Below are 19020 nucleotides of genomic sequence, written 5' to 3' on the forward strand. Positions count from 1 at the left end.
TATAACATCCAATGAGGTGAGTAACCTCCATCAACATGACTAATATTACTCACAATCTATGAGCAGCCGTGAAATAAGGTCGTATAGGAGACCTTCTTAAAGGAGTAGTGGAGTAGGTGAAATTGTCATGACAGTGTCGGTATTACACCTATGCTGCGGACTAGTGACATAAATAGACAGAGGTTAATGCAATGGTGTACTGATAAATCACCAGACCATGGACAAAACTGATAAATAGCATAACAATACCTCAAAAGTGAAACAGCCTATATGGTAACAGTGTCCTATGCCAGGGCTATGCTCAAAAGTGGTAACTTGGAAAAAGGTCAAAGACCTATGGAGAATAAAGAGAACCTGTTAAAGAACATAGATTAACGGTCACAAAAATGAAAGTAAAAGCTCTTACTGATACCTGGTGTATGAGATGATACAGGCTTGTGTCCAGGGGGAATGGTGGCTGGCTACTGAGTTGGTCTGTGTAACTGAGCCGTCTTAAATGCAGGTGGTGATGAGGAGATCGGCTCCAGGTGGAGCTGACTTGCTGCGCATAGGAACGGTAGTGGTGAAGGTTGGTACTGCAGCACTAGGTTTACATAGAGGACTATTAGGTGTTGTGAGTCACGTGAAATACAGTGAGAAGTGGCATACAGACCTCCGTGATGTGAGGGAGTGAGTGCCTCACATGTGACCACTAAAAGCACAGGGGTGAACCGGTGATGTGTGGAAATCACGTAGTGAAGAGAGCCTAAAAAAGGGGGAGAAAAATAAATTAGTAGGCATATGACAGGAAAGAATTTAAACCTGGAAAACATAAGAATGTAAGGAATTCACAAAACAACAGGTACCTTACAATTACCATAGATCTGTATCTAAAATCACTCTCGTAAAGTGATATTGATAAATTACATAACTAATCAGAGACATAAAAATCACAGTCATAAAAATGGGAAAAGAGGTTTATCTAAAAGGAGTCTACGGAGACCACAACTAGGACCTGAGCATGTCAGAGATGGACCTCATATTCTCGGTTCAGTCCTCGGGGTTCCAGGGTACCCAACGTGAAAATCCAATATGCTTCTCTTTCTTTTAATCTACGGACCCTATCGCCACCCCTACGTAATAGTGGAACATGCTCAATGACCTGAAACCTCAATTGAGCTACTGTATGATGGAAAGTGTCAAAATGATGGGGGATGGGTAGTAAAAGTTGCTTACATCTGATCGTTGATTTGTGTTTACTGATGCGATCTCGGATATGTTGGGTAGTCTCCCCAACATACCCGAGACCGCAGGGACACTTGATCAGGTATATCACATAGGAAGACTCACAGGTGTGATACCCTCTGATAGTGAAGTTTTTTCCAGTATGGGGATGTGTGAACTTGTTACCCTTGGTCAAATTATTGCATTGAAGACAGTGTAAGCATGGGAAGTTACCTGTTTTGGGTGGTCCCAAGAAAGTCTGTCGTGGTGAGATTGATGACCCTATGTCGGCTCGGATCAGACTATCCCTCAGGTTCCTCGCTCGTTTGTGACAAAAGATAGGGAACATCCCGAACTCTTTTATAGAGGGGTAAGCCTTCTGTAGTAATGGCCAATGTCTTGTAATGACCTCCTTAAAAAGTGGCGAAAAAGGGTGGTATGTCTGGACACAAAGCATCCGTGGTGAAATGACATCATCATTGCGGGCACGGGTAGAGCGATTGAATGCCACGGAAGAAGGGTAGCCTCGTGAGAGGAATTTATCACCCATCTCACGAAACCTTGTTGCTTGTGTTTGAGGATCAGAAACGATCCTTTCCACTCTCTTATGCTGTGAAATGGGCAATGACTTTTTAATGTGTGGAGGGTGGCAACTGGAGTACAGCAGAAGGCTGTTCTTGTCGGTGGGTTTGACGTATAAATCAGTCGTGATAGTCCCTTCAGGAGATAGAATGACAAGGGTGTCCAGAAAGTTGATCTGGAAGGGATCACTGTGTACTGTAAAAGTGAGACCCGGACGGGCGGAGGAGATATGTTGGTGAAAGGTATCCAGGGATAATACCTTTCACCAATATATCTCCTCCGCCCGTCCGGGATGCATTGTGTCCAGACATACCACCCTTTTTCGCCACTTTTTAAGGAGGTCATTACAAGACATTGGCCATTACTACAGAAGGCTTACCCCTCTATAAAAGAGTTACGGGATGTTCCCTATCTTTTGTCACAAACGAGCGAGGAACCTGAGGGATAGTCTGATCCGAGCCGACATAGGGTCATCAATCTCACCACGACAGACTTTCTTGGGACCACCCAAAACAGGTAACTTCCCATGCTTACACTGTCTTCAATGCAATAATTTGACCAAGGGTAACAAGTTCACACATCCCCATACTGGAAAAAACTTCACTATCAGAGGGTATCACACCTGTGAGTCTTCCTATGTGATATACCTGATCAAGTGTCCCTGCGGTCTCGGGTATGTTGGGGAGACTACCCAACATATCCGAGATCGCATCAGTAAACACAAATCAACGATCAGATGTAAGCAACTTTTACTACCCATCCCCCATCATTTTGACACTTTCCATCATACAGTAGCTCAATTGAGGTTTCAGGTCATTGAGCATGTTCCACTATTACGTAGGGGTGGCGATAGGGTCCGTAGATTAAAAGAAAGAGAAGCATATTGGATTTTCACGTTGGGTACCCTGGAACCCCGAGGACTGAACCGAGAATATGAGGTCCATCTCTGACATGCTCAGGTCCTAGTTGTGGTCTCCGTAGACTCCTTTTAGATAAACCTCTTTTCCCATTTTTATGACTGTGATTTTTATGTCTCTGATTAGTTATGTAATTTATCAATATCACTTTACGAGAGTGATTTTAGATACAGATCTATGGTAATTGTAAGGTACCTGTTGTTTTGTGAATTCCTTACATTCTTATGTTTTCCAGGTTTAAATTCTTTCCTGTCATATGCCTACTAATTTATTTTTCTCCCCCTTTTTTAGGCTCTCTTCACTACGTGATTTCCACACATCACCGGTTCACCCCTGTGCTTTTAGTGGTCACATGTGAGGCACTCACTCCCTCACATCACGGAGGTCTGTATGCCACTTCTCACTGTATTTCACGTGACTCACAACACCTAATAGTCCTCTATGTAAACCTAGTGCTGCAGTACCAACCTTCACCACTACCGTTCCTATGCGCAGCAAGTCAGCTCCACCTGGAGCCGATCTCCTCATCACCACCTGCATTTAAGACGGCTCAGTTACACAGACCAACTCAGTAGCCAGCCACCATTCCCCCTGGACACAAGCCTGTATCATCTCATACACCAGGTATCAGTAAGAGCTTTTACTTTCATTTTTGTGACCGTTAATCTATGTTCTTTAACAGGTTCTCTTTATTCTCCATAGGTCTTTGACCTTTTTCCAAGTTACCACTTTTGAGCATAGCCCTGGCATAGGACACTGTTACCATATAGGCTGTTTCACTTTTGAGGTATTGTTATGCTATTTATCAGTTTTGTCCATGGTCTGGTGATTTATCAGTACACCATTGCATTAACCTCTGTCTATTTATGTCACTAGTCCGCAGCATAGGTGTAATACCGACACTGTCATGACAATTTCACCTACTCCACTACTCCTTTAAGAAGGTCTCCTATACGACCTTATTTCACGGCTGCTCATAGATTGTGAGTAATATTAGTCATGTTGATGGAGGTTACTCACCTCATTGGATGTTATACAGTTTGTGGATTTTTTCTCATGAGATCTTTCTATTTTTAGAACATTAACCTGTGGCATTGTGGGCTATAGGTCTTATAGCTAATGTATTGGTGTCACAAGTTTCCAGAGACACATTACCTCCCGCACACCATTTCATGCTGTTTGACAGGTAGTGAATGGAGTATAACCAATTTTAGAGACACGTCTCTCTATTCACTGATGTGTTCATTCGAGAATTTCTCCATTAGGTCCTCTGCTCACTAACAAGATTGGCATGGCACCTATACAGTAGCCAATTATTGGACAGGTACCTTGTCTTAACTTCTCATATACACTTATCTTTACCTTCAGCCTGATCTCACCATCTTTTCCTTTCTCCTTCCCCCCCTCCCCCAACCCAACCCTCCCCCCTCCCCATTTCCCCCCCCCCCTTCTTTTCCCTTCTCCCTCCTTCTTCTACTCCTCTTCTCCGTTCATGCTTTACTCACTTACTTTATTTCGCTCTCTTTTTTCTACAACCAGTCACGACATACGACTTTCTACCCCGGTGAAATACCACTACATGATTACCCCATAGACTATTGACTGGCTGATCCCGATTGTCTATTATTCAGTCACAGGTATTCACATATTACTTATTCACTGATCACAGTCAAGAATCACTGCATAGGTTTCCTTTGTTAATGATTCTTTCTTTCACCTAGCGCTCATACGCACCTGATAAGTTCCTCTTCATGTGAGTGGTGACTCGTATTGCTCCCTCCCTCGAGTAGTATGCACATACTGATTTCTCTGCTTCATAGGTACGTCTACCTGTTAGTCTCTTCTGATACTTACATGATAAGTTTCCAGTTGGTAAACAATTACTTCGGATGTTGTTCTTTCTTCTTGGGTGTATACAGATGTTATTATCTTATATATATCTTTGACTCTGTACCTTACCATTGTAACGTATACTCCTTTTGTGTACAATGTATATAAATAACCGGAGCTGTGTCTCCTGGTAATTTTTCTCCTGTATTATGTATTAATTTCTGTTTTTTTTTTTTTATGTTCTCTTTTTATAGTCTGATTAATTCTCTTGATAAAGGTCAAGGTATGACCGAAACGTCGAGATAAGACTATTCACAATAAAAAACATCAAAAATACCCAGACATTGTTTCTTTTTTCTCTTGGAGTGCCGGGGATAATTTTTTATTTTTGGCACATTAGATGGACTGAATTTCCCAATAGTAGCTAAATAATTACTCATGGACCACCATGTAGTGTTTTCTTGTAGGTACCTTTTCTATCATTTATCTATCTATCTATCATCATTTCTTCAGGTGCCTGAATGTCCCTCTTGCCAATAAGGAGAGGAGATTCTAAAATAGGGAACTTGAAATGGTGTAAGTCAATAGAAAATGAAAGAAGAGCAGGAACAAAGTAATTACGATACAAAAGTTTCAACATACCTAGCCTCCATCCCTACCTTGTCATTGACCTCGTTACAGCCTTCTGTCCTTGTTAAAGGTAACATCAATCTCTGCATGCCCTAATCATGGAGTTCTCACCTTGAGTATAGTATTTCCTGACCCTGGGCTGACTCTGTATACTCTATATAGAGAGAAGGGCTGCACACCAGCAACAGTGCAAGGGAAATAAATGTAAAACAGAAACTGCTGTATGAATACTCGCATGAAAAATACAATAGCTATATGTAAGAATGAAAATATGACAATGGAATCTGCATAACTGCCATGAACTTAAGAATAAAGAGAAATTTAGCTATTGAATTGATCAATACAACAGAGCCCCAACACTTCATTAAGGTACTCTCTTACGTTGGGGTCCCTAGCTAATATGTGTCCTCTTTTACAGCTAAAAAACTTACCATATGTGGGAACCTTAAACCCAGACTATATATGTATAATGTGGACTGGCAATAGGTGTGGGTGAGGTTGGGTTCACAAACAAAAGATTACAAACCATTTAAGAACACCATTCTAAGTCTGAAGTGGGTGCAAAAACCCTAAAAAACTTCACTATATAGAGAGAAGGGCTGCACATCAGTGACAGTGCAAGGGGAATAAATGTAAAGCAGAAACTGCTGTATGAATACTGACATGAACAATACAATAGCTATATATGAGAATGAAAATATGACAATGGAATCTGTATCTGGGCTGACTCTGGCCTCTCTACCACACCACGCAATAGTTTCTTCATACTACTTTGTAGTGGATTGGGTTCCCCTATTGAGGGTGATTTACTTCATAACTATTGTGATGTTTCATTATTATATGGTGATTATTTGAGGCCATTATTATCTCCCTTGAAAGACATATATTTATATATGTGTTTTCTGCTGCTGTATCTTGTTATTCTTTGCTGTGGGAGACTATACTGTATAATTGGACTGTCCATTGTGGTTATTACTTATGGCAACTATGTCCTACATTGGGGCTTTAGAGGACTACTTTGGGTCATTTTAAATGTTTTTAACCTTGTTTGTCATGTTTGGCATTTAATAAAGTTTCATAATTTTAAGGTTTATTGGTATAATTCCTGGTGTGCACATGTTTACATGCGGAGCTTTTTCCTTCTTTAAAGTTTCAACGTACGGGACTCATGTAATAAGTGGAGCAAGGTCACTAAATAACGAAATATAGAAATAATTTATTTACTGTTAAGTATCTTTAGTTTGTGCAGTAGGTTTAACTATATCATTTTAGATGTGAAAGTAGAAGCATACTGTAAGCTCAAAAACGAAAAGTGGAAAAAGTCCCGCATCCAATCCAGAAAAGTGTTAAAAATTATCCATTTATTCGATATGCATTAAATTTGTTTCCTTTAGTTTTAAACTGTATATACATGGTGGTACATGTGTATGCCGCTATGTATATACAGTTTTAAACTGAACGAAACTGTTTTAATGCATATCAAATAAATGGATAATTTTTAAAGACTTTTCTGGATTGGATGCTAGACTTTCTCCCGTTTTCGTCTGTGATTACAATCTGGCCAACTAGAAAATTTGTCCGTGCACCGTCCTGCATCTTGTGGTTCTCCTCTGGATCGGGTGAGCTTGTTCCAACTTTGTTTTTCTATCTGTAAGCTAAAAACGTGAAGTGGTAAGGACAAATTAGCTGAGGCAAAACTGCTGATATGGCAGTAGTGGTTGTGGTCGCCTGATGAACAAGTGAGTACACTTCGAAATGTGCTGAGAAATAAAAACCGCATTATCTACACCACTATCTCAAGGAGTTTCTGAGATTTTTATTAAGTGAGACACCGGTAGCACATCACATCCACTTCATAGTTTTTTAAGGTTGAAGGGAGACTCTAAGTCCATCTAGTTCAACCCGTAGCCTAACATGTTGATCCAGAGGAAGGCAAAAAAAAACCAAAAAAAAAAAAAACCCCAATGTGACAAACAAGTTCCAATGGGGAAAAAATTTCCTTCCTGACTCCACATCCGGCAATCAGACTAGTTCCCTGGATCTACACCCTGTCATAAAATCTAATATACATAACTGGTAATATTAAATTTTTCAAGAACGGCGTCCAGGCTCTGCTTAAATGTTAGTAGTGAATCTCTCATTACAACATCATGCGGCAGAGAGTTCCATAATCTCACTGCTCGTACAGTAAAGAATCCTCGTCTGTGATTATGATTAAACCTTCTTTCCTCAAGACGTAGCGGATGCCCCCGTGTTCCAGTCGCAGGCCTAGGTGTAAAAAGATCTTTGGAAAGGTCTCTGTACTGTCCCCTCATATATTTATACATTGTGATTAGATCCCCCCTAAGCCTTCGTTTTTCCAGACTAAATAACCCCAAGTTTAATAACCTGTCTTGGTATTGCAGCCCACCCATTCCTCTAATAATCTTGGTCGCTCTTCTCTGCACCCTCTCCAGTTCAGCTATGACCTTCTTATATATCGGTGACCAGAATTGTACACAGTATTCTAAGTGCGGTCGCACTAGTGACTTGTACAGAGGTAGAACTATATTTTTTTCATGAACACTTATACCTCTTTTAATACATCCCATTATTTTATTAGCCCTGGCAGCAGTTGCCTGACACTGTCCACTAAAGTGAAGTTTACCATCCACCCATACACCCAAGTCTTTTTCTGTGTCTGTTTTACCCAGTGTTCTACAATTAAGTACATAATCATAAATGTTATTTCCTCTACCCAAGTGCATGACCTTACATTTATCTACATTAAACTTCAATTGCCACTTCTCAGCCCAATCCTCCAATTTACATAAATCTCCCTGTAATATAAAATTATCCTCCTCTGTATTGATTACCCTGCAGAGTTTAGTATCATCTGCAAATATTGAAATTCTACTCCGCATGCCCCCAACAAGGTCATTAATAAATATGTTGAAAAGAAGCGGGCCCAATACTGACCCCTGTGGTACCCCACTATGAACTGAGACCCAGTCCGAGTACGTACCATTAATAACCACCCTTTGTTTCCTATCACTGAGCCAGTTTTTAACCCAGTTACACATATTTTCCCCTATCCCCATTATTCTCATTTTATGTACCAAGCTTTTGTGTGGCACTGTATCAAAAGCTTTTGAAAAGTCCATATACACAACATCCACTGCATTTCCCTGGTCCAGGCTTGAACTTACCTCTTCATAGAAGCTGATCAAATTAGTTTGACAGGATCGATCCCTCATAAACCCATGTTGATACGCTGTCATAAGGTTATTTTTCTTGAGATACTCCAGTATAGCATCTCTCAAGAACCCCTCAAGGATTTTACCAACCGTAGAGGTTAAACTTACCGGCCTATAATTTCCCGGCTCAGTTTTTGTCCCCTTTTTGAATATTGGCACCACATTTGCTATGCGCCAGTCCTGCGGTACTGACCCTGTTATTAAGGAATCTGTGAAGATTAAAAATAATGGTCTATCTATCACAGAACTCAATTCCTGTAGTACTCTGGGGTGTATGCCATCCGGGCCCGGAGATTTGTCAACCTTAGTGATTTCGAGGTGGCGGCGTACTTCCTGCTGGGTTAAGCAGGTAATATTCAAGGGTGAATTTATGGCATCACTGGTCATGTCATCTGCCATGGCATTTTCTTGTATAAAAACCGTAGAAAAAAATTCATTCAGCAGGTTGGCTTTACCCTCATCCCTTTCCACCATTTCACCAAGACTATTTTTAAGGGGGCCAACACTATCGCTTTTCAGTTTTTTTCTGTTTATGTAGTTAAAGAATATTTTAGGATTATTTTTACTTTCTCTCGCAATGAGTCTCTCTGTCTCAAACTTAGCTAACTTAATTTGCTTTTTACATATTTTATTTAATTTTCTATAATTATATAATGCCTCATCACTACCTACCCTCTTTAATTCTTTTAAGGCTTTCTGTTTTTCTTTTATTGCTTCCCTTACAGCTCTATTTAGCCATAGGGGTTTCTTCCTATTTCTAGCATGTTTGTTCCCATAGGGTATATTTTCTGCACAAGCCCTATTCAGGATGCTCATAAAAGTCTCCCATTTGCTTTGTGTACTTTTATTACTTAGTACTTCATCCCAGTTTATTGCACTAAGATCATCTCTCAACCGTTTAAAATTTGCTTTCCTGAAGTTTAGTGTCCTTGTAGCCCCTCTACTATACATCTTACTAAAGAATACATGAAAACTTATTATTTTGTGATCACTATTCCCCAAGTAACCCCCAACTTGTATATTTGATATGCGGTCTGGCCTATTGGTTAGTACAAGGTCTAGTAGTGCTCCCCCTCTTGTGGGGTCCTGTACCATTTGTGAAAGGTAATTATCTTTCATTGTTATCAAAAATCTATTTCCTTTGCTGGAACTGCAAGTTTCTGTTCCCCAATTTATATCAGGATAGTTAAAGGCCCCCATAATAATTACCTCTCCGAGACTCGCTGCTTTATCAATTTTCTTTCTGAGGAGATTCTCTACCTCTTCCATAATATCCGGCGTCTTATAACACACCCCTATCAGTATTTTATTATTCATTCTCCCCCCCCTTATCTCCACCCATAGGGACTCTACATTCTCAGTACCTTCACATATGTTGTCACGCAGGATGGGTTTTAAGGATGATTTTACATATAGACACACACCTCCCCCTCGCTTATTTGTATGGTCATTCCTGAATAGGCTATAACCCTGTAAATTAACAGCCCAGTCATAGCTCTCATCCAGCCATGTCTATGATATCCCCACTATATCATAATTTTCTTCCAACAATATTAATTCTAATTTCTCCACCTTATTTGTGAGGCTTCGGGCATTAGTGTACATGCACGTTACGTATGACTCTGTACCTCTATTCCTCCTTACTGTATTAACTGTCCTAACCCTTCCCCCCGTACCACCCCCAATTTCATTACTTGTGCCCTGGTCACTATCTGCACTACATTCCCCTTCTATAAAGTGAATACCCTCGCCCCCCATTCCTAGTTTAAACACTCCTCCAACCTTCTAGCCATTTTCTGCCCCAGCAGAGCTGCACCCTCCCCATTAAGATGCAGCCCATCCCTAGCATAGAATCTGTAGCCAACTGAAAAGTCGGCCCAATTCTCCAGGAACCCAAAAGCCTCTTTCCTACACCAATTCCTGAGCCACCTGTTAACCTCCCTGATCTCCCTTTGCCTCTCTAGTGTGGCTCGTGGCACAGGTAGTATTTCCGAAAATACCACCTTGGAGGTCCATGCTTTAAGCTTACAACCTAATTCCCTGAAATCATCTTTAAGGACCTTCCACCTACCTCTAACTTTGTCATTTGTGCCAATGTGTACAATGACCGCTGGGTCCTCCCCAGCCCCTCCCAGTAATCTGTCAACCCGATCAGTGATGTGCCGAACTCGAGCGCCACTTCTCTACATCTCTTCATTTTCAAGTTTGATTTACAAATGTACGGAGTACCTTTAGCTGGACCTTTATTTCTCAGAACTTATAAATTTAGTTTTTTCTCACACCACCAGATAAGCATTTTCCACGTATTTAAACTGTTGTTTTCTGGATAATGCCTTATTTGTTGCGCTTTGTCCTTCCAGTTTTTATTCATGCTTTATTTATTGTAAGGCATCATTAGTATGTGCTGTAAATATGAAGAGGTTTAAATTATATATTATTAGATGAAAAAGTACAAACATAAGCTAAAAAAACGGAAGGAGTAATTACTCTGTAGCTGAGATACAAAGCTGATGATATGGCAATGTAGTGGTACAGGGGGTAAAAGAAATCTCTCAGCAGGTTTTTGCTATTTAATCTGAGATCCTAGGAGCGGCACTACGGAGAGCATTGTAACATCAAGGGTAAGCACTAGGGTTGATTGAATACCTCAAATATTCGGCTTCGCGAATATTTTCCGAATAGGTTGCTGCTATGCGAATATTCGATGTGCAATGTAAGTCTATGGGAAGCCCGAATAGTTCCGAATAGTTATTATTCGGGTTTCTCATAGACTTACATTGCGCATTGATTATTCGCAAATAGTGGCGACCTATTCGGAAAATATTCCCGAAGCTGAATATTTCAGGTATTCCATCATCCTTAGTAAGCACCCAATTCATCATCCTTTTTTATTACCTGGTAGGACTAAAACCGAGCATAAAACTAATTGAATATATCACAGCAAATGAACTGCTACATGAACTGAATTTTACAAACTGATAGAGCTGTATTTACCATAGTGGATAACTTATTGAAATTTTAGAACCTTTTCCACTTAAGCGAGAAATGGGGGGGAGAGCCAGCACTGCTTATGAGTGGCATGCAGCAATGAAAAAGTAAAAAGTGTAATATTCACAAATTCATTCCTACTGTAACAATTCAATGAGATTTTTGGCAAATAATTGATCAATGATTTGAGCCCCCCTGCCCCGTCACGGCAAATCTCTATAAGGGGGGTCCCTACACTACAGTTATAATATACCAACGTACCATAAGGTCTCGTATAATGCGCAGGACCATATAGGAACATCACCTACCTGAGAAGTGTCAGAACCGCTCCCATGCTGCAAGGGCTGACAACTGCAAGTAGATGGGCAGTCCAGGTGCCAGCGTGTGCGGCAGAACCACACACACCAGCACAATGTCAGAACTAACCCCCACAGTGTCAGACCAGCAGACATGGATGAAGGGCGGAACAGCTCCAGGCAGGTGGTGCTTAAGTAATAATGCCTATGGAACAGGAGGCGGTGGCTGTATGTGAACAGGCACCACCATAAATTTTGATGGCAACAGAAGGAATTTGAAAACCACACTGGGCGTGCACGGCACGGTGGCGGTCAACCACCTGACCAGTAAACGAGAAATGGGGGGAGAGCCAGCACTGCTTATGAGTGGCATGCAGCAATGAAAAAGTAAAAAGTGTAATATTCACAAATTCATTCCTACTGTAACAATTCCACTTAAGGCCCCATTACATGCAATGGTGTATCTAACGATATATCGCCGGGGTCACGGATTCCGTGACGCACATCCGGCATTGTTAGCTACATCGTTGCGTGTGACACCGACGAACGTCCGTTAACGATCAAAAATACTCACCTTATCGTTGATCATTGACACGTTGTTCATTTTCAAAAAATTGTTGATTATTGCAGGTTGTTCGTGTGAATACTGACTTGAAAAATCCAATAATATGTAAGAGTGAAAATGTGAAAAATGGAATCTGCATTACTGCCATGAACATATGAATCAAGAGAAATTTAGCTACTGAATTGATCAATGCAATAGAGCCCCAACACTACGCCAAAGTAGTTTTTCGTTAGCTAAATTTCTCTTGATTCATATGTTCATGGCAGTAATGCAGATTCCATTTTTCACATTTTCACTCTTACATATAGCTATTGGATTTTTCAAGTCAGTATTCACACAGCAGTTTCTGCTATTTCATGTATTCCCCTTACATAGTCACTGGTGTGCATACCTTATCTCCCCATGGCGGGATGTTACGGACGCTCATCTCCGCCCCTCCGCTTCTATTGGGCGGTCGCTTAGTGATGCTGCATAAACCGCCCCCCCTTAGAAAGGAGGCGGTTCGTCGGTAACAGCGACGTCGCTAGGCAGGTAAGTCCCATGTTACGGCTCCTAACGATATTGTGCACCACGAGCAGCGATTTGCCCGTGATGCACAAACTACGGGGGGCGGGTGCTTTCACCAGTGATATCGCTGCATGTAAAGCCCCGTTTATTGAACTCTTTGAACTTACTGAACTGATGTATTGAACTTATTTTATTGTACTCATTCATTTTATTTGCTGTTGCTTTTTACTTTCAGGGTGGTCAGCAACCAGCCAGAGCAACCTCCAAAGTGTATTATAATTGTTTTTTTGCAATTGACGTAATTTGTGTAATTTATTCTAAATATTAATTAATCTTCCACCAGTAAAAATCTAGGTCTAATAGGACTAACAGCCCCCCGGAAAGGCGGGGGGAGATATAATTATGTTTTATATATATTCAGTGCCTTGCGAAAGTATTTGACCCCCTTGAATTTTTCAACCTTTTCCCACATTTCAGGCTTCAAACATAAAAGTAAAAATTTAAATTTTATGGTGAAGAATCAACAACAAATGGGACACAATTGTGAAGTTGAACGAAATTTATTGCTTATTTTAAAGTTTTTTTAAAAATAAAAGACTGAAAATTGGGGCATGAAATATTATTCGTCCCCTTTAAGTTAATACTAGAGTTGAGCGCGGTTCGTGGTTCGTGGTTCTCCAGTTCGCGGCTCGAGTGATTTTGGGGCATGTTCTAGATCGAACTAGAACTCGAGCTTTTTGCAAAAGCTCGGTAGTTCTAGAAACGTTCGAGAACGGTTCTAGCAGCCAAAAAACAGCTAAATCATAGCTTGGTTTCTGCTGTAATAGTGTAAGTCACTCTGTGAATCAAACTATTATCACATTTCAGTGTATAGTGTGCGTGAACAGCGCCTTCAGATCACTGCTGTTTCTATAATGGCGATCGCCATTTTTTTTTTTTTTTTTCTTGTCTTCCTTCCCTAAGCGCGCGCGTCTTGTGGGGCGGGCCAGCATGTCAGCCAATCCCAGACACACACACAGCTAAGTGGACTTTGAGCCAGAGAAGCAACGGCATGTGTGATAGGATCTGCATGTCACATGTCCCTGCATTATAAAACCGGACATTTTCTTCACGGACGCCATTATCTGCCTTCTGCGTCTTTGGTGTCAGACATCACTGTCGCAGCTCCGTCTTCCTGAGTCCTATAGCCGATACAGCTGTATGCGCTGCATACACAGCGTTAGACAGCTTAGGGAGAGCACTTTATAGCAGTCCTTTTAAGGGCTCCAACCGGCAGGGTCAGAGAGCCATAGGTGACAGGTCCTGCAAACAGCAACAGCGTCTGTGTAGCCCAGGTCAGGGATTTCCTACCTGCATTTCACCATTAGGAGGGAATAGAAAGGCAGTCTTCCATTCCTCTACCCAGAGCACCACAATCCTGCCACTGTACCCTCTTGTCCTCTGCACACTCCAACTGATAACTAAGCCATTATACTAGCAAACACTCAGTGTACCTAGTGGCATCCTATACGTGGCTATTGGACTTTGCTATAGTCCCACTAGTGCAAAGACATTTGCAGAGCGCGTCTGCCTGCATTGCACACTACAACTCATTCTAACCAAGCCATTATACTAGCAAACACTCAGTGTACCTAGTGGCATCCTATACGTGGCTATTGGACTTTGCTATAGTCCCACTAGTGCAAAGACATTTGCAGAGCGCGTCTGCCTGCGTTGCACACTACAACTCATTCTAACCAAGCCATTATACTAGCAAACACTCAGTGTACCTAGTGGCATCCTATACGTGGCTATTGGACTTTGCTATAGTCCCACTAGTGCAAAGACATTTGCAGAGCGCGTCTGCCTGCGTTGCACACTACAACTCATTCTAACCAAGCCATTATACTAGCAAACACTCAGTGTACCTAGTGGCATCCTATACGTGGCTATTGGACTTTGCTATAGTCCCACTAGTGCAAAGACATTTGCAGAGCGCGTCTGCCTGCGTTGCACACTACAACTCATTCTAACCAAGCCATTATACTAGCAAACACTCAGTGTACCTAGTGGCATCCTATACGTGGCTATTGGACTTTGCTATAGTCCCACTAGTGCAAAGACATTTGCAGAGCGCGTCTGCCTGCGTTGCACACTACAACTCATTCTAACCAAGCCATTATACTAGCAAACACTCAGTGTACCTAGTGGCATCCTATACGTGGCTATTGGACTTTGCTATAGTCCCACTAGTGCAAAGACATTTGCAGAGCGCGTCTGCCTGCGTTGCACACTACAACTCATTCTAACCAAGCCATTATACTAGCAAACACTCAGTGTACCTAGTGGCATCCTATACGTGGCTATTGGACTTTGCTATAGTCCCACTAGTGCAAAGACATTTGCAGAGCGCGTCTGCCTGCGTTGCACACTACAACTCATTCTAACCAAGCCATTATACTAGCAAACACTCAGTGTACCTAGTGGCATCCTATACGTGGCTATTGGACTTTGCTATAGTCCCACTAGTGCAAAGACATTTGCAGAGCGCGTCTGCCTGCGTTGCACACTACAACTCATTCTAACCAAGCCATTATACTAGCAAACACTCAGTGTACCTAGTGGCATCCTATACGTGGCTATTGGACTTTGCTATAGTCCCACTAGTGCAAAGACATTTGCAGAGCGCGTCTGCCTGCGTTGCACACTACAACTCATTCTAACCAAGCCATTATACTAGCAAACACTCAGTGTACCTAGTGGCATCCTATACGTGGCTATTGGACTTTGCTATAGTCCCACTAGTGCAAAGACATTTGCAGAGCGCGTCTGCCTGCGTTGCACACTACAACTCATTCTAACCAAGCCATTATACTAGCAAACACTCAGTGTACCTAGTGGCATCCTATACGTGGCTATTGGACTTTGCTATAGTCCCACTAGTGCAAAGACATTTGCAGAGCGCGTCTGCCTGCGTTGCACACTACAACTCATTCTAACCAAGCCATTATACTAGCAAACACTCAGTGTACCTAGTGGCATCCTATACGTGGCTATTGGACTTTGCTATAGTCCCACTAGTGCAAAGACATTTGCAGAGCGCGTCTGCCTGCGTTGCACACTACAACTCATTCTAACCAAGCCATTATACTAGCAAACACTCAGTGTACCTAGTGGCATCCTATACGTGGCTATTGGACTTTGCTATAGTCCCACTAGTGCAAAGACATTTGCAGAGCGCGTCTGCCTGCGTTGCACACTACAACTCATTCTAACCAAGCCATTATACTAGCAAACACTCAGTGTACCTAGTGGCATCCTATACGTGGCTATTGGACTTTGCTATAGTCCCACTAGTGCAAAGACATTTGCAGAGCGCGTCTGCCTGCGTTGCACACTACAACTCATTCTAACCAAGCCATTATACTAGCAAACACTCAGTGTACCTAGTGGCATCCTATACGTGGCTATTGGACTTTGCTATAGTCCCACTAGTGCAAAGACATTTGCAGAGCGCGTCTGCCTGCGTTGCACACTACAACTCATTCTAACCAAGCCATTATACTAGCAAACACTCAGTGTACCTAGTGGCATCCTATACGTGGCTATTGGACTTTGCTATAGTCCCACTAGTGCAAAGACATTTGCAGAGCGCGTCTGCCTGCGTTGCACACTACAACTCATTCTAACCAAGCCATTATACTAGCAAACACTCAGTGTACCTAGTGGCATCCTATACGTGGCTATTGGACTTTGCTATAGTCCCACTAGTGCAAAGACATTTGCAGAGCGCGTCTGCCTGCGTTGCACACTACAACTCATTCTAACCAAGCCATTATACTAGCAAACACTCAGTGTACCTAGTGGCATCCTATACGTGGCTATTGGACTTTGCTATAGTCCCACTAGTGCAAAGACATTTGCAGAGCGCGTCTGCCTGCGTTGCACACTACAACTCATTCTAACCAAGCCATTATACTAGCAAACACTCAGTGTACCTAGTGGCATCCTATACGTGGCTATTGGACTTTGCTATAGTCCCACTAGTGCAAAGACATTTGCAGAGCGCGTCTGCCTGCGTTGCACACTACAACTCATTCTAACCAAGCCATTATACTAGCAAACACTCAGTGTACCTAGTGGCATCCTATACGTGGCTATTGGACTTTGCTATAGTCCCACTAGTGCAAAGACATTTGCAGAGCGCGTCTGCCTGCGTTGCACACTACAACTCATTCTAACCAAGCCATTATACTAGCAAACACTCAGTGTACCTAGTGGCATCCTATACGTGGCTATTGGACTTTGCTATAGTCCCACTAGTGCAAAGACATTTGCAGAGCGCGTCTGCCTGCGTTGCACACTACAACTCATTCTAACCAAGCCATTATACTAGCAAACACTCAGTGTACCTAGTGGCATCCTATACGTGGCTATTGGACTTTGCTATAGTCCCACTAGTGCAAAGACATTTGCAGAGCGCGTCTGCCTGCGTTGCACACTACAACTCATTCTAACCAAGCCATTATACTAGCAAACACTCAGTGTACCTAGTGGCATCCTATACGTGGCTATTGGACTTTGCTATAGTCCCACTAGTGCAAAGACATTTGCAGCACGTCTGCCTGCGTTGCACACTCCAACTAATTATAACTAAGTTGCATTGTCAGGGATATTTATTCTTTATTATTCTGCTGTTAATAAAGCTAGACCACCACTGCAATCTTCACCACCTCTCAATTTTTACTACCACATTTTCAGTCCACAATCTTGTCGCAATCAACATGAGTGGCAAAATGACAGATGCTGGTGGAAAGGGGAAGAGGCGTGGTGGAAAAGGCAAAAAAGGTTTTGTCCGTGGGGAAGGTGGCAAAGCTCCATTATCATCTGCTGAAGATAGACCATCTACCAGCAAAAGTAAGATGTCTACTACTTACCGTGGACAATCCGATGTGCTCCCTTTGTTACGGACACGAACAACAGGAACAAAGGTAGATGATGGGCAAAAAAGGAAAATGCTTGAATGGATCTCAAGTGGTCCAACAAGTGCCCTCTCTGCCACTTCAAGTACCGCATCCAAAAAACACCAGTCCTCTGAGTTGTCATCCCAATCAAACTTGCTTTCTCCCAGCTCTGAAGTCTCCATCAGCCCTGCACAGTATGGTGGAACTGAGATGGCTGAGTCTGCAGAGCTGTTCAGTCACACTATAGCCTGGGAATCAGAGGTCTGCTCCCAAGCTACAGTGAGTACAGAACAGGAAATGGTCTGCAGTGATGCCCAGAACCTTTGTGACTCAGATTCAGGCCGTGAGGACCAAGTTTCTGAGCATAATGTTGACCCTTTGTCACAAACTGTAACACCTGTGGTTATAGACAATGAGGAACATACTGATGAAGATGAGACGCAGATACCCGATTGGGATGACAACTTAAATATTCCGTCAGGGCAAGAAGAGGCTCGGTCTGAGGGGGAGGGGAGTGCAAACACAACAATTGATGATGACGTTCTAGATCCCACCTACTGTCAACCCCCAGTCAGGCACTCGAGGAGGTCAACAGAGGCGGTGGAGGAGGATGCAACCGACGACGAAGTTACCTTGCGCCTTCCTGGACAGAGTCGGAGCACTGGTAGCACGTCTACAACTGCATCCTCAGCCACCACTCTGCCTATGAGCATTATTCGGGGTGGATCAACAGGTCGCATGGCCTCTAAGCCTTGCCTAGCCTGGTCCTTTTTTCACATCGAAAAAGATCGCCCAACTCATGTGATATGTAACATTTGTCATGATTCTGTTAGTAGAGGTCAAAACCTCAGCAGTTTGACAACTTCTTCCATGAATCGTCACATGACTAAATATCATAAGTCCCGGTGGGAAGCTCACCGTGCTGCAATGCGGCCTAGTGGAGCGAACCATCCACCGCCCGCCCCTTCCACTGCATCCGCGCGCTCTTCATCTTCTAGGACTGTGGGGACAGCTGCCACACCTGTTTTTCCACGCAAAACTTCCACCACTGTAACCGCAACAGGCAGTTTGCTTGTAAGGTCGTCAGTTGGTTTGGAAGGGGAAACAAGTGAGTGTGTACAGCTCTCTCAGACATCGATAGCACCAACGTTGGATGAAGGCAACATCATGTCTCCGCCTGCACTTTCCTCACAAACCTGCATTTTTCAAGGGACACCCTACTCAACACCGTCTACACACAGCAGCCAGATCTCTGTCCCTCAGATGTGGTCAAATAAAAGGCCACTTCCTCCGACCCATGACAAAGCTAAGAGGTTGACTCTA

General features: G+C 42.6%; 2 long non-coding RNA genes across 2 annotated transcripts; one reads left to right on the forward strand and one right to left on the reverse strand.

Moving 5' to 3' along the window:
- Positions 1 to 264: 264 nt before the first annotated feature.
- Positions 265 to 1578, reverse strand: LOC142290826 (uncharacterized). Its single transcript, XR_012750386.1, has 3 exons — positions 1438 to 1578; positions 413 to 745; positions 265 to 334 (listed from the first exon to the last, which is right to left on the reverse strand). It is a non-coding gene; the product is annotated as an uncharacterized LOC142290826 (long non-coding RNA).
- A 648-nt stretch (positions 1579 to 2226) lies between these two features.
- Positions 2227 to 3474, forward strand: LOC142290830 (uncharacterized). The gene is made up of 3 exons (XR_012750387.1): positions 2227 to 2301; positions 2994 to 3326; positions 3405 to 3474. It is a non-coding gene; the product is annotated as an uncharacterized LOC142290830 (long non-coding RNA).
- The last annotated feature ends 15546 nt before the right edge of the window (positions 3475 to 19020 follow it).

Source organism: Anomaloglossus baeobatrachus, chromosome 1, assembly GCF_048569485.1.
Source record: "Anomaloglossus baeobatrachus isolate aAnoBae1 chromosome 1, aAnoBae1.hap1, whole genome shotgun sequence".
Taxonomy (NCBI): domain Eukaryota; kingdom Metazoa; phylum Chordata; class Amphibia; order Anura; family Aromobatidae; genus Anomaloglossus; species Anomaloglossus baeobatrachus.